Raw genomic sequence first — 12,677 nt, 5'->3', positions numbered from 1 at the left:
GCTACCATGCTCATATTAGATGTGCCTGATTAATTCCTTGGTGTTTTACCTGGTGAATACTGAAGTTAATTACAGTCAGCATGCTCACTGCAATAGACATTTTTCTCTGCACTGTTCTCTCACAGTGAGCTAAAGAGAAAGCCTGAGCCCATATTTGAAATCCTCATTCAAATACTGCATTCAGTCAAGCAGTTTAAAATTGCTTTTAGGGAGGGAGGGAGGAGAGAGGGAGGAGGCTTGGGGGGAGTGTGGTCTTGTACTTGGTGACTGCTGCAAGCTGGAACAGCACGGAGAAGGAAGGGCCTGTTTTTTGATATTCATAGCAGGGAATTTAATTTAAGGCTGATGTGTTGCTGGTTGGAAATATGTATTAAATACCCAGATGCAAGAGAAATGGGTAGAGAAAACAGCAAAATAAATACAGGATATTGGCTCATCTATGCCGAGTGCTGATTTCCTAAACCTGGCACATTGGGGATTCACTGCCTGCCCTGATTTTGTGTGTCACTGATTTGGCTAGGATCTAAACACAGAGCTTCACAGTTACTGAACCACTGTCCCAGACCCAGCCAAGGCTGAGCACAAAGCAGGCCTGAACAAACCAGCAGGCAGACTACAAAGGAAAAGCAATTGTTCTGCTTAGCAGCAGCGCTGTTTCTGCTATGCTTAGCATAGGAACAAGTTAATTTGGGAGCACAATCTTCTTAAAAGGAAGAGCTCCTTAGCCCAGCTATCCCTAGGTTTCATGCAGTGTGCTGCCCTTTTTACTGTGCATGAGCCATGGATGTTACTCACAATGTATTTTTTTATTACTCAAATAGTATAAAAGCTTCTGATAAAAATCAGCTCTCTTAAACCTCTGGCTGGCATCTTGTTAAAAACTGACATCATGTTTCCCTGTCATCATTGGCTCACGAGGAAGTTTCTGCCACGATTTAATAAGCAAAAAGAAGGATTTTACTGTTAAGACAAAATAAACTGCAATATCAAAACTTTCATATAATTTTTTTCTCCAGTGCCCTTGGTCTAAAGTATTTGGTCTTAACTGACTCTCCACAGAGGTAAAGATACATCATCGTGAGTACAAAACATGCCTAAAAAATATAGAGCACAGCCTCTAAATGCACACAAGATGTCCACAGCTCCATCCGTATTAACAGAGGTGTAGAGACCACCAGTGTCCAGAAATGAGCCCCAAGACAGTTAAGCAGCCGAGAGCAGAGCAAGGAGGGGGCACCTGAGCACACAGACTCACTGTGCTGAGATCTGCAGTGTCCAGCATGGCCAGAGGAGCCTCAGGGTAAACAAACTCCCTTGGCATAGGGGATGGAGGGCATTGTCCTGCTAGCAGTGCAGCACAGGCACCCCCATTCTCTCCACAGGGTGTGCAGGCAGTTCTGTCAGGAAGGAAGAGATACAACCTTGTCTCTTCTTTGCTACAGTGATCATCTGCAGATGGTTTCACATTTCTTGGGGGCAGCTAATATAAATTAGAGCAATTTTCAACCCCCTCTAAGACATCCAGGGCATCCAACACTGGGCTGCCAGAGATGCAGCTCGCACTTTTCACTCACTGCTGGCTTAAGCTGTGCTCTCCTCAGCTGCCTGAGCTGCTCCTTTGCTACCCTTGACAAGCTATCCCATAGCTGTGTACCACTATACTTTGTTCTCCCACATTTTTTTGTAACAGCCTGCAAAATGCCACAAAAGGAGGACAAGCAGATCCTTGGACCCACTGTTTCTCACCTGCCAGGGAGCAGGGGACACTGCAGGGAACACAGGGCGAGATCGTGAGACTTCCTTCCCTCCTCTGCACAGCAGCAGAGGTCTAAATTCCACTCTGTCCTCATTCAGCAGAGCCAGCAGCTGCACAAGGGCTGAATGAAGACCCCAAAGCCCAGCCCCACACTTGGTGTTGTGCAGGCAGTGGGGCAGTGCTGCCCTTCAGCCGTGCCAGGGGCCATTCCAGAGCCATCAGCTGCCGTGGATGGAGCGGAGGCACCGAGCCCTGCTCGGGCACTCAGGGAATGAGCAAAGTGAGTGCTGGATATAGCACCCTCATTCAAACAGCATGGCATTTTAGCACCAGAAATAGTATCTTTCTCTTTTTCTTTCTTTTTTTTTTTTTTTTCAGTGAAACTACTGGCAGAGAAAGATACAACTTAGCATGAAAATAAGTATCAGAATAAGGCCCTAGCTGAATAGTCGGTACTCTGCATAATTCTCTCTTTTCATCCCTTCAGCCTAGATCCTCTCCAAATATTCAGATCAAAATTTGCAAAGTAGGTCCAGCATTTTGGCCATCCAAGTAAAAGCTGGACATTTGGATTCTGCCTCCATCATATCCCTCTACTTTGAATAAAATCAGCTCTCTGATTTTGCCATCAGGCTAATTATGAAGTCTCTGTCCCTTTCTTTCTCTCTCTCTGTCAAAGATCAAAGAGCCAAAAGATATACACTTACTAGTAATAAAGAAAAGAAATATACCATTTTAAGGAATGCATTCAATTCTCCTCTCTACTAGTACTTTGTGCATTCAACATCTTACTTCATCTTCAGCATATGAAAAATCATGTAAGAGGAAGGACAGAGAAAACCACAAGTCAGGATAAACTGTGGAATGATATTCCTGCCATTTAATGGCAAAAGTCTGTTTCAAAGATCCCAACATGCTTTACAGAGTCTACATTTAAATGATGCATTGTTAGACAGTGGAGAAGACCAGCAGAGGGAAGTAGTCTCAAATTATAAGTGAAAATTAAAAATTACAAACAAAAATACAGAACAGGAGACAAATCCAACCACACAATTTTCATTTTAACTCTCTGGACAGTACAGTAAAAGGGCCAGCACACACTCCCATCAAAAGCAGTGGGCATAACCTTTAGAGCCATCTTTCTTAAATCACAGATGAATTCAAATGGGAAGAGGCACGCAACAACAAAAAAAATAGTTGTTAATGCATAAAACTACTGTCTGACTTCCAATAGCTGGACTCAAGAACCCTGGTTAAATACTGACTTTCTTTCAGAGTCAATCAGATAATAAGACCCCTTTAGAAGCACAGAATAGTTAAATTCATCACCATAATTTAATTGTAGAAGGTTATTAAAGAGCACTTCGACTCCCCTCCTGCTTCGGCGCTGCTTTTGTGTATTAAACTCAGACTAATCAAATTGCAGATTCCAAGAGTACTGTATTAGTCATCCCCATCCCTTTTAATTTGTTTAATGGCCTCCTTTTTTCTCCCCCCTCTTGTGTGTGTGTTCTGACTGGCTGTGCAGCGCTTAGGCTCACGACATGTAAATAAAGACTGGATAGGGGAACAGTTCGTCGAAAAGAATAAAGCGTGCCTCCATTCTAAAGTTACATTTGATGTCAGCGTAATTCATGGGACGTGTACTGCAAGCAATGGTGCTTATTATTTCTGCTTAGCTGTCTACAGACACAGGAGAAGAGGGAGAGGGGAAAAAAAAGGAAGAAAGGAAAAGAAAAGAAGTCTGAATTTACACTTACTGCTTCAAAAGCCCTTTTGTGCTTCGCCAACTTCTCCTGGCTGAAGATGCAGTATTTTGCCAAAAAGTCGACCGCAAGAGCAGACAAAAAAAGGATAAAATAGCCCATTTTCCCCACTTTTCCTTAAGCATTTTTGTAAACCACTATAAAGAGAACTATTTTTTTAGATGCACAACAACACTGGCCACAGACACCTCCCCTTGCAGAAATTTCAATTTATGGTTTGCTTCTTGTGTTTTGGTGGGTGTTGTTGTGGGTTTTCCTTTTTCTTTTCCCCTTCTCTTTCTTATTTGGAAATGTCTTTTCACCTGGCCCAGGGCACAAAGTCAAAGTTAGCTGTGAATAGGAGATGTTTAACATGTATAAAGCATAAGAGCTCCATCCTGGTCAGGCAGTAGGCTGAGAGTGTGGCAAGGGCTTGTTGTTGTTTGTTTTAAATGTTAAAGAAAATAACCTCTTCAGACTCGAGATCTGCAGAGTGGCATCCTCCATAGATACTCCCAAAGATACCACTAGAAATTAAATTCCTTTGGTTTGTTCCAGTCAGAAAAGACAGGTATTCAAATAAACTTTTCTCTTTCAGTATTAAGGAGCTATATCACAGAAAAGACACACCTTTTCCTACTTCTCTCTTACTGAGGTCAAGTAGGACACATTAAACCACTAAAAAATACCATGCAGGATTCCCTATCCTCAAGTTTTTTGCTTGTTTCCAGGTCTATCACCCAAGAAGACAAAGTATGAAGCTGGCCTTGCTTCCTCACACCCAACACAGAATGAAAAACTGCTGAGAGTAGGATGAGAAAATTGGAGGGAAAAGTCTGGTCATGCCACGAACACAGGCGGAGCTCATGAGCTCTGTGGATGGGACCAACTCTGCCACCTCTGCATTCAAACTCCTCCTAATACTTATTAGTTCCTTTCCAATGTCTTTCTCTCCGTCCCTAGGCTGCTACTTCTACCACCTCATCACCACCTTCATAGGAAAGAAACCCTACTTTCACATCAAGGGAAACCGCCAGGAGATTCAGGACCTGATGGGGGAAAAGTGTTGGGTCTCATCTCTTGCAATTTCCTGTTCGTTTAGAATGAGAACTGGAAAATAGAGATAATCATTTGCAAAAGCGTGCCAGAAAAATAATCTGAATTACCATCATCATCATTATCAGTAAAATTATTTTACTATAAAGAGAGAAGGAGTGATTCACAGTGCTGTGGCAATGTGGTATTCTGGCTGGTATCTAAACAAGCTTGCAACATAAATCTCTTGTTTCCTTTTAAAAGAGTACATTTGTCTTCAGGTTCTGTTTTGGGGTATGAGCAAGAAAGGTTCCTATTGGGAGGGAATGTTCATTGTTTGTTTATTGCTGTGTCCTGAATGGTACAATAGGACAAATAAAGATGCCTGAATGCCATTGTTTCATATTCTATAAACCCCAGATGAACCAAATCTGTGTGATAAAAACAACAAAAATATCTTGGCTTTTCATGTCAAAACAGCAGCAGAGATTTCTATTTCAAGCACGAATTGACAGATGCTCCAACATTGCTGTTATCACATGGTGTTTTTTCTAATTCTAAACTAAACTATGACGCTGAAAGGAATGAGAAAACTAATTTCTGGCCAAACTGGTTTTGCACAGGTCTATCTTACTGTCAGCCTCTAAGAAAGTTTTAAGTCAAAGACAACCAAAGCACTAATCGCATAGGTTCTGGAAAAGAATTGCACTGTGCTTAGGATTCAGAACTTCCCTAGGACCTAATACCTGTTTTTACCACAAAAATTTTCAGAAGTTGCCCTTTTTTTGTTTGCACACCGACATGGGCTTGGGAGATGTGGAGTTCCAACCCTCTGGGAAGCATCACTTCTGGGAAGATCTGCATTGGCGCCCTCTGGTGATTCTGGAAAACAGCAAACCATGAAAGAAAAACTGTCATTTCACTTGTAATAAAACCTTAATGTTTCTTCTCATCCAAGTATTTCATAAAGTTGCAACTCCCCTTGCAACTGAGTGGTTAACCAAATAGCCCTTTAACAATTTCAGGAGGGGAAAGATGGAGGCTCATGTCTCTCCCAGAAATGTAGGATCAGGAAAGAAAACTTTAGTTCTTATTTAAGCAGTTTTAAGGTCAGATTAGGATCTTAAACAATCTATTCTGCTTTGGTGAATGACAAAGGCCAAAGGATGCAATATATTCCTGTGTAACTGGTCCAATTATTTGTACCTAGCCAAAGCACAGTTTTCAGGAAGACTTTCCTGTGTTGGTCTGAAGCTGGCAGAATAAGGAGAATCCCATATAGATGTATGGTACACTTTTTTGAAGACCAATGTTTGGCTTACATGACACTTGAACTTGTTTTAAATCTCAACAAAATCAGTTTTTCCAAGGTTAAAGAACCCTTTTTGTAGTATATCCCCCCTGCAAAATGACTTACATGCTGTAGTTAAAGACGATGCCTGGAGGAAATTAAATGAAGGTCAGTCAGTATTTCTGTCAGACATTTTTACCATTCCTTAAAAGATTTTTTGGTGATTTTTGTCCCCCTAAAAAGACTGACAACTTTTTAAAACATGGACACCAAAACTGTATGGACAGCCTCACCAGCACCATTGATCTCTCCTTACTTATTCTTTTCCTCCAGTATGGCCAAAGGGGCAAACAAAGAGCAGATTTCTATTCCAATCTTGGGCAATAACTTCAGCTTTAGGAAAAGGTTTTTCTCCAGCCATGTTCCTCACGCATCTGTTTCTCTCTCTTTGTTTATTCTCCCCATCCCCAGGAAGTTTTTAAATAGTTGATCAATTTTGACCGAGTGAGACAGAGGAATAGATGGTTGACAGGAATTAAGTACCTGCAAGTTTCATGAAAATAGGCAGCAGAGTAGAGGGAGGGAGGGAGGCCCTATTAATTCCCTCATTGAGGGAAAGACCTCAGCATGAGCTCAACCTTTGTTACAGCCTGGAAATCCACACGAGAGAGAAATCCTGGAAAGCAGCCATCATTAGTAGCACCGCTCATGGAACCACCTGTTTAATTAATTATTCTCTGCTGTAAAGAACCGTTTAAAAACAGCTCCATAGCTTTCAATATAAGCTTGCTTGCAGTGCCCCCAGTAGGAGTCACAGAGACTGAGGTCAGGGGGAACTGGGCCCCATGTGCATTGTACCTCTCATAATATATACCCTAAAAGGCAGCTACAGGCCTTTGGGCTCAGTCAGACCCACGTTTGGGTCTGCCATATTTTTCCTACTGTTGCTCAGCACTTTACAGCCAGGAACTCCTCTGCCCTCCCACCATCGAGCTCTGTCTCCTCTCCCTGCCTCCAGGGAGGGAGCCCAGAGCAACTGCATCCAAAGTCATGCTCAGGCCCTCACTCTGTAGCTACTCAGTTTGCACAGAGGAGGAAAGCCTAAGAAAAACCAGCTGCCAAACTCTAAATAAATCCATCTGAGCATGTCTGCACTGAAACAGCATCATGAACAGACCAGATTTATGGGACAGAGATAGTGTGTCCCCTCGGGCTGGACTAGTTAGTCACCCTATACCAAATGAGGAGGCATAGAATCATAGAATATCCTGAATTGAAAGGGATCCACAGGGACCATTGAGTCCAACTCCTGGCCCTGCACAAGACAACTGCAAGTCGTGACTCCAAAGCAGGTAAGCATTCCACCTTTGCAGAGACATAGTAGCGAGGCTATTTGTTCCTTAGGTACAGGTAGAATCATATTGTCTTTATTCAAGCCAGCAATAATTCTAACAAAATATTTCAAAGGGGGTTGCAAAACTAAAATTTAATCCCTTCGAAGAAAAAAGAAGTAACTAGTAGTAGTACACTTTTTTTAGTCCAGTATTTCTAAGATCATACCTCACAAAGGCACTTGAGAGAAAAAACAAGCTTTATTACTGCTACAAAGAACAGGAAAATTAGTGTTGGGTTCTTTGTTCCCAAGCTGGGCACAGCCTGTAGCATTTCCTTCATGCACACAGTCGTGCCTGTATATCTGCTTTCTGAACCCCTGAGTGCTTTGCAGGGTGCACAGGGCATGATCCGTGAAAACAGTCCTAAGTTTGCAGAGAAGGGGGCCCAGCAAGTGGGTGTGAACAAGGGTAGTGAAGGGAAAGGCAAGGGAAATACAAGAGGATTCCAGACACACTCAGGGGAACACCCAGGCGTGGGGGACACTTGCATGGGGATCTTGTGGCTGTGCAGAGCTCACGGGCTGTGTCAGCTTTGGCAGCACACCCCATTCCTGAGGAGGGGAGGGTGGCTTACTTTGCTTTTGTAAACTAAAACTCTCGTACTTGCAGTAAGCTTCTCATATTAAAAGAATATTAAAACTGAAAAGTCAAGTACTTAAAGGCCAGGAAATTATGGAAAATACTCCAGTATTACGTTCTGAAAGGCCACGTCATGATGCAAGAAGGAGGGTAGAAGTCAAACTGTACTGGAAACTTTAGCTTTGGCATTTCAAAACATTTCAAAACAAGATAAAAACTGAGGGAGCCATATCATGAAATCAGTCCCAACCTCTATTCCTACCCAGCTCTATAACTTCCATTTAGTTTTTTATTGCATTTGTTGTCTGTTCTTAAAACGATTCAGAAGATCTTGGAACATTTTATGAACATCAAAAGATTAACCCTTAACCTTCCCTGAATAACACATTTTTCCCCTTTTACAGACAGGGAAACCAAAAGATTAAGTAACATTTCCAAAGCCAGTGAACACAGTGGTAGCAGACACAGAAAACCACTGCTCTTCAGCACCGTGCTTTAACTGGAGACAATGGTCTCCCATGGGATATCTGTGTCAGAGCTTTGAAGGACATCAAACTACACCAGGCTGTCAATAGAGATAATGGAATAATTGGCAACTGTGTCTAGGATGCTTTTCCTTTCAGGAAAGCTGGATTAGGATCTTCAGCCAATTAAGTAATGCTGTTGACTGGGCAATCATAGATTGCCCAGATAGAAAGGAAACTACAAGGGAAAGAATAACCAGGGGCTCCATTAAATTCTAAAAACAGTATACTACTTACAAGAATCTGAAGAAGCTTTGCTGGAGTAGAAACTAACTCATATTGGGACTTTACCACTAAAACATCAGGGCTGGGAACAAAAACCTTCAGGTTCCTAGCAATAATTCTGAATTAACACGCTTGCTTTTCAGAACCAACCATTACATATGAAACCAGGGAAGAGAATAATACAGTGTAAAAGACATAAATTGAATGTCAAAAGTATATGCATAGGTATATACCTTTCTTTCCAAAAATCAGCCCCTTTTAAAGTGCATCAGTATTTTGTAAATGCGAGGGGATTCCCTTCTCATCTGCATTGGACTGACTTTAAAATCTTGTGGTTTTAACCAAAATAAATCCATTTTATGTACCCTATTGCAAGAAATATATGATAATGAATTCAATCAAAAATGTTTTCTAAATGGGGCTGTCCAACGCTTTTACAGGCTTTCAATGTTTGCCATGAACCTATGGGCAGAGCTAGCTAACACACCACCACTGGCAGATAAAACACAGAAGAGGTTCAAGAGTCTGTAAAGTTTGTACTCCCATATTAAACAAGTAAAAGTAAATTGAGGCACACAGCAACACTTTCATATGAAAGAGGAGACCTCTTTTCTAGGTTAAGGAGGTCCAAAGGGCACCTCATTTTACAGGCATCACCAACAGGCAGTCCTGTAACTCCCAGGTGTGGAATCCATGAGGCATTGTAAAGAACTCACTTTATTCACCCTTAGAAAGAAATACACCTTATAAATTTAAGATTCAGACTTTGATCTGAAACTAGTTTCTCTGCTCTTCTCCCCCCTCCTTCTCTCTCTCACACATACATATAAACATAGAAATCTTAATATTCTGGATACCTCTTGCTAGGTTACACAAATATTACCTAGTCTTTGCAAATAAGGGTGTGGATGCCATTGTAACAGCAAAGGACAAGCCAGTCTGCCATTCCCAAAGCTCTGCCATGAAATAGGAAAGGCCTAGAGAGGAAAAATTCAGCTGGATATCACCAAACTCAGCCTCCCTGGGCATTAAATATATAAGCGCAATCTCTTTGATAAAGATTGCACAGGTTAAAAGAAGATTCCCAGTAAAGTGGGATGAAACTGAAGAAGGTCCATGTGTACCCCTCCCATATGCCCCATAGATGGGCAGGACAATCTATTTCACAGCACCTTGATAAAACTTGTACATTACCATATTGTGTAGCTCAAACAATGACAACTGTCATGAAGAAACGCATTTCTCTCAAGACCCCATTCTTTTGGACAGCTTTAATTTTTAGCACCAGTTTTTCCTTTGCTAGTCCAGCTGCCAAGTCCAGTCATGCTTTCCTTTTACACTTTGTATTCACTTCTGCCAAAGTAGAAGTAGACCTGTACTTTTCTAAACCCTCCTAAAAACTTTCTGCTGACTTTTGAAAATGTCTGGCTCTATAATATCAGGCAGGCATTCTGATTCATGCTACCCCTGTCTCATGCTTCCCTGGTTAGGCACCAGTTCAAGAATAAGGATTTACAGAAAGTTTTTTACCTCATTAGATCTTACCCTTTCAGAGTGTATTAAAGTTCAATAGCATTGGAGCTTGATGTCTGGCTTTGCAACTAAGGTTTCTTTCAAGATGCACTGTCCACAGAGCTGTGGGTCATTAAACACTTTTCAGTTTCTTACCATCAAAAATGCGTCAGCAGGAAAAGCCTCAGCGATCCTGCTTTATAAAAACAAGCAGGCAACCAAACTCACAGCAGATACTGTCATCCTTGGCCCTGATATGAAGGTTTACTAGTGAGTTGGAGAGAGCTTGGGGGCTTAATTCTTCACTTGCATGAACTTTTGGGGTCAGCTGGCAAAAACTTGATCAAATCAAATCAATTCCAAGGCAGCGCCTGTCTTGTCAGGACAAAACGGGAAGCCTTTTGTTTCTGTGGGACTCAGGCCTTATCAGCTCATTCTGTCACTCACGCTTCCTTAGCCCACTTGCAAATCCTCCTGGATTTACTGCAGATGTATGAAGCTTGCTGGAAATAATAGTACAAGCAAAGAGGCTAGTCCAGCTATCGACTCCAAGCTCTGGGTAATACCAATGGGAAATTATTCACACAAAAGGTGCGCTGGGGTGACAAATGAAGAGTGTGCTTTGGCCCTTTGGAGATGCTGGGAGCTTGGACAAAGCTAACACACTAATGCCAAACAGCTCGCTTTATCTGATTACATACTGAGCACTTGCCTCCCCTTCCCGGTACCAGCACCCTGCCCACCCCTCACACTCTCCTTTCATGCACACAGGTTGCCTTCTTCTATGCAGTCTAGCATGAAATGGAAATCTACAGCAAGAACCTGTCTAAAAAAGCATTATATACTCCTTGCTTTTCTCAACAGACATCTTCAATGTTTAAATACAGCAAAACTGAATATTCCTCAACAAAATGGGAGGAATGCGAGGAGAGATTTATGCCATGTTTTCTCACATCTACCACCCACACCACTGAGACAAGTAAATAATTCTTTTGCCCCCTTTTTAACATCTGAGTTTCTTCTACCGCATCAGTGCATGCCCCTCCCTTTCTTTTTTCTTTTTTTTTTCTCAAAGTTCATAAATATATTTCTAATGGGTGTCCTGCAGCAACTGCATGGAAAGACCAATTCAGTCCTTGGGTCAGTTAGGAAGCATTACAGTTCACCAACTACCACACTACTACTGTTTTGCCCCCAGTAAAGGATGCACAATGAAACCAGCATGGGCTGAGCCTCCAAAGGCCTGACTGCTCTGGATCTTCTGTGTGAATCACACAATACTGCATTAGGCATGGCAGCAACATCGAGGTATGCTGTGAAGGACTCTGGGAAACTTGCTGACCTTCATGAGGCTGAGATCCTTAGTCAAACTGTGGATAACTTCAGCACTTTCAGTATTTCAACAAAGCTTATAAAAAAAATGGTAAGCAACTTTTTACATGGGCAAACAGTGATAGGAAAAGGGCAATTATTTTAAACTAAAGGAGGGGAGATTTAGGTTAGATGTTAGAATGAATTTCTTTGCTCGGAGGGTGGCGAGGCATTGAAACAGGCTGCCCAGAGATGCTGTGGATGTTGCCTCCCTGGAAGTGTTCAAGGCCAGATCAAATGGGTTTCTGAGTAACCTCATCTAGTGGGCAGCATCCCTGTCCATGGCATGAGGGTTGGAATTACATGATATTTAAGGTCCCTTCCAACCCAAACAATTTCTATTCTATTCTATTCTATCCTATCCTATCCTATCTTTGGAAGTCTGTTCACCTGAAGCTCATGAAGTGCTTTGAGGTAAATTCCCATAATGGAAGATTTCAACTATATCAGAAACATTAGCTCCTAACAATGGCTTTACTCTGCTGATTGTAAGAAGAAGGGACACAAATGCCAATAACAGCAATAAAGCAAATCAGACATGCCTTTGGTGTAGTTAGGAAAAACCACCAAACTGCTATATTGAGCTCACTGACATAAATAAAATAAGAGGATTATTATGACACGTCTTCCATTGCAATAGCAGCTCATAGAGGTATGAAAAAGAAAACACAAATTTAGACATCAGCCAACCTGGAAAATTATTTCTGAGAGTTTTAACAGAAACTGAAGCAGTTCTTTCTCCTCATTTCCCGAACACCGAGGAAGCGCCAGAGCTGGGAAGAAAGCTAATATTGTGCCACAGTTTAAAAAGGGTAAATGGCACGACCTAGGTAATTATAGACCTGTCAGCTTGACATCAAACCCAGGCAAAACAGTGCAGCAGCTGATAAGGGATTTGATTAATAAAGAATGGAAGGAGGGAAATATAATTAATGCCAGTCAACACAGGTTTATGAAAATAGATCTTGTCAAACTAACTTGATTTGTTTTCTGGATAAGATTACTGGTTTGGTTGATATAGGTAATAGACTTAGGACTTCTACTGTGTATTTCACTTGGTATCACATGAAACTTTTGTTAAGACACCGGAATAACATCAAACTATCATGCTACCTATTCAGTGGGTTAAAAACTGGCTGACAGGTTCAAAAATGTCATTACAAATGAACAACATTTATTGAGCTGTATCTTGGTCCACTCCATTTTAACATCTTTGCTAATAATGTGGAAGAAAAACTTGTCACT

At 41.6% G+C, this 12,677-nt stretch overlaps 1 long non-coding RNA gene across 1 annotated transcript in view; it reads left to right on the top strand.

Moving 5' to 3' along the window:
- LOC104696232 overlaps positions 1-4,956 on the top strand; it is a 47,803-nt gene extending 42,847 nt beyond the window's left edge. Inside the window, exon 6 of the long non-coding RNA XR_002047973.3 lies at positions 4,233-4,956. This is a non-coding gene — a long non-coding RNA (uncharacterized LOC104696232). The remainder of the gene's footprint in view (positions 1-4,232) is intronic.
- The last annotated feature ends 7,721 nt before the right edge of the window (positions 4,957-12,677 follow it).

This window comes from Corvus cornix, chromosome 1A, assembly GCF_000738735.6.
Source record: "Corvus cornix cornix isolate S_Up_H32 chromosome 1A, ASM73873v5, whole genome shotgun sequence".
Lineage (NCBI taxonomy): Eukaryota > Metazoa > Chordata > Aves > Passeriformes > Corvidae > Corvus > Corvus cornix.
This window is presented reverse-complemented; position numbering and strand designations above follow the sequence as displayed.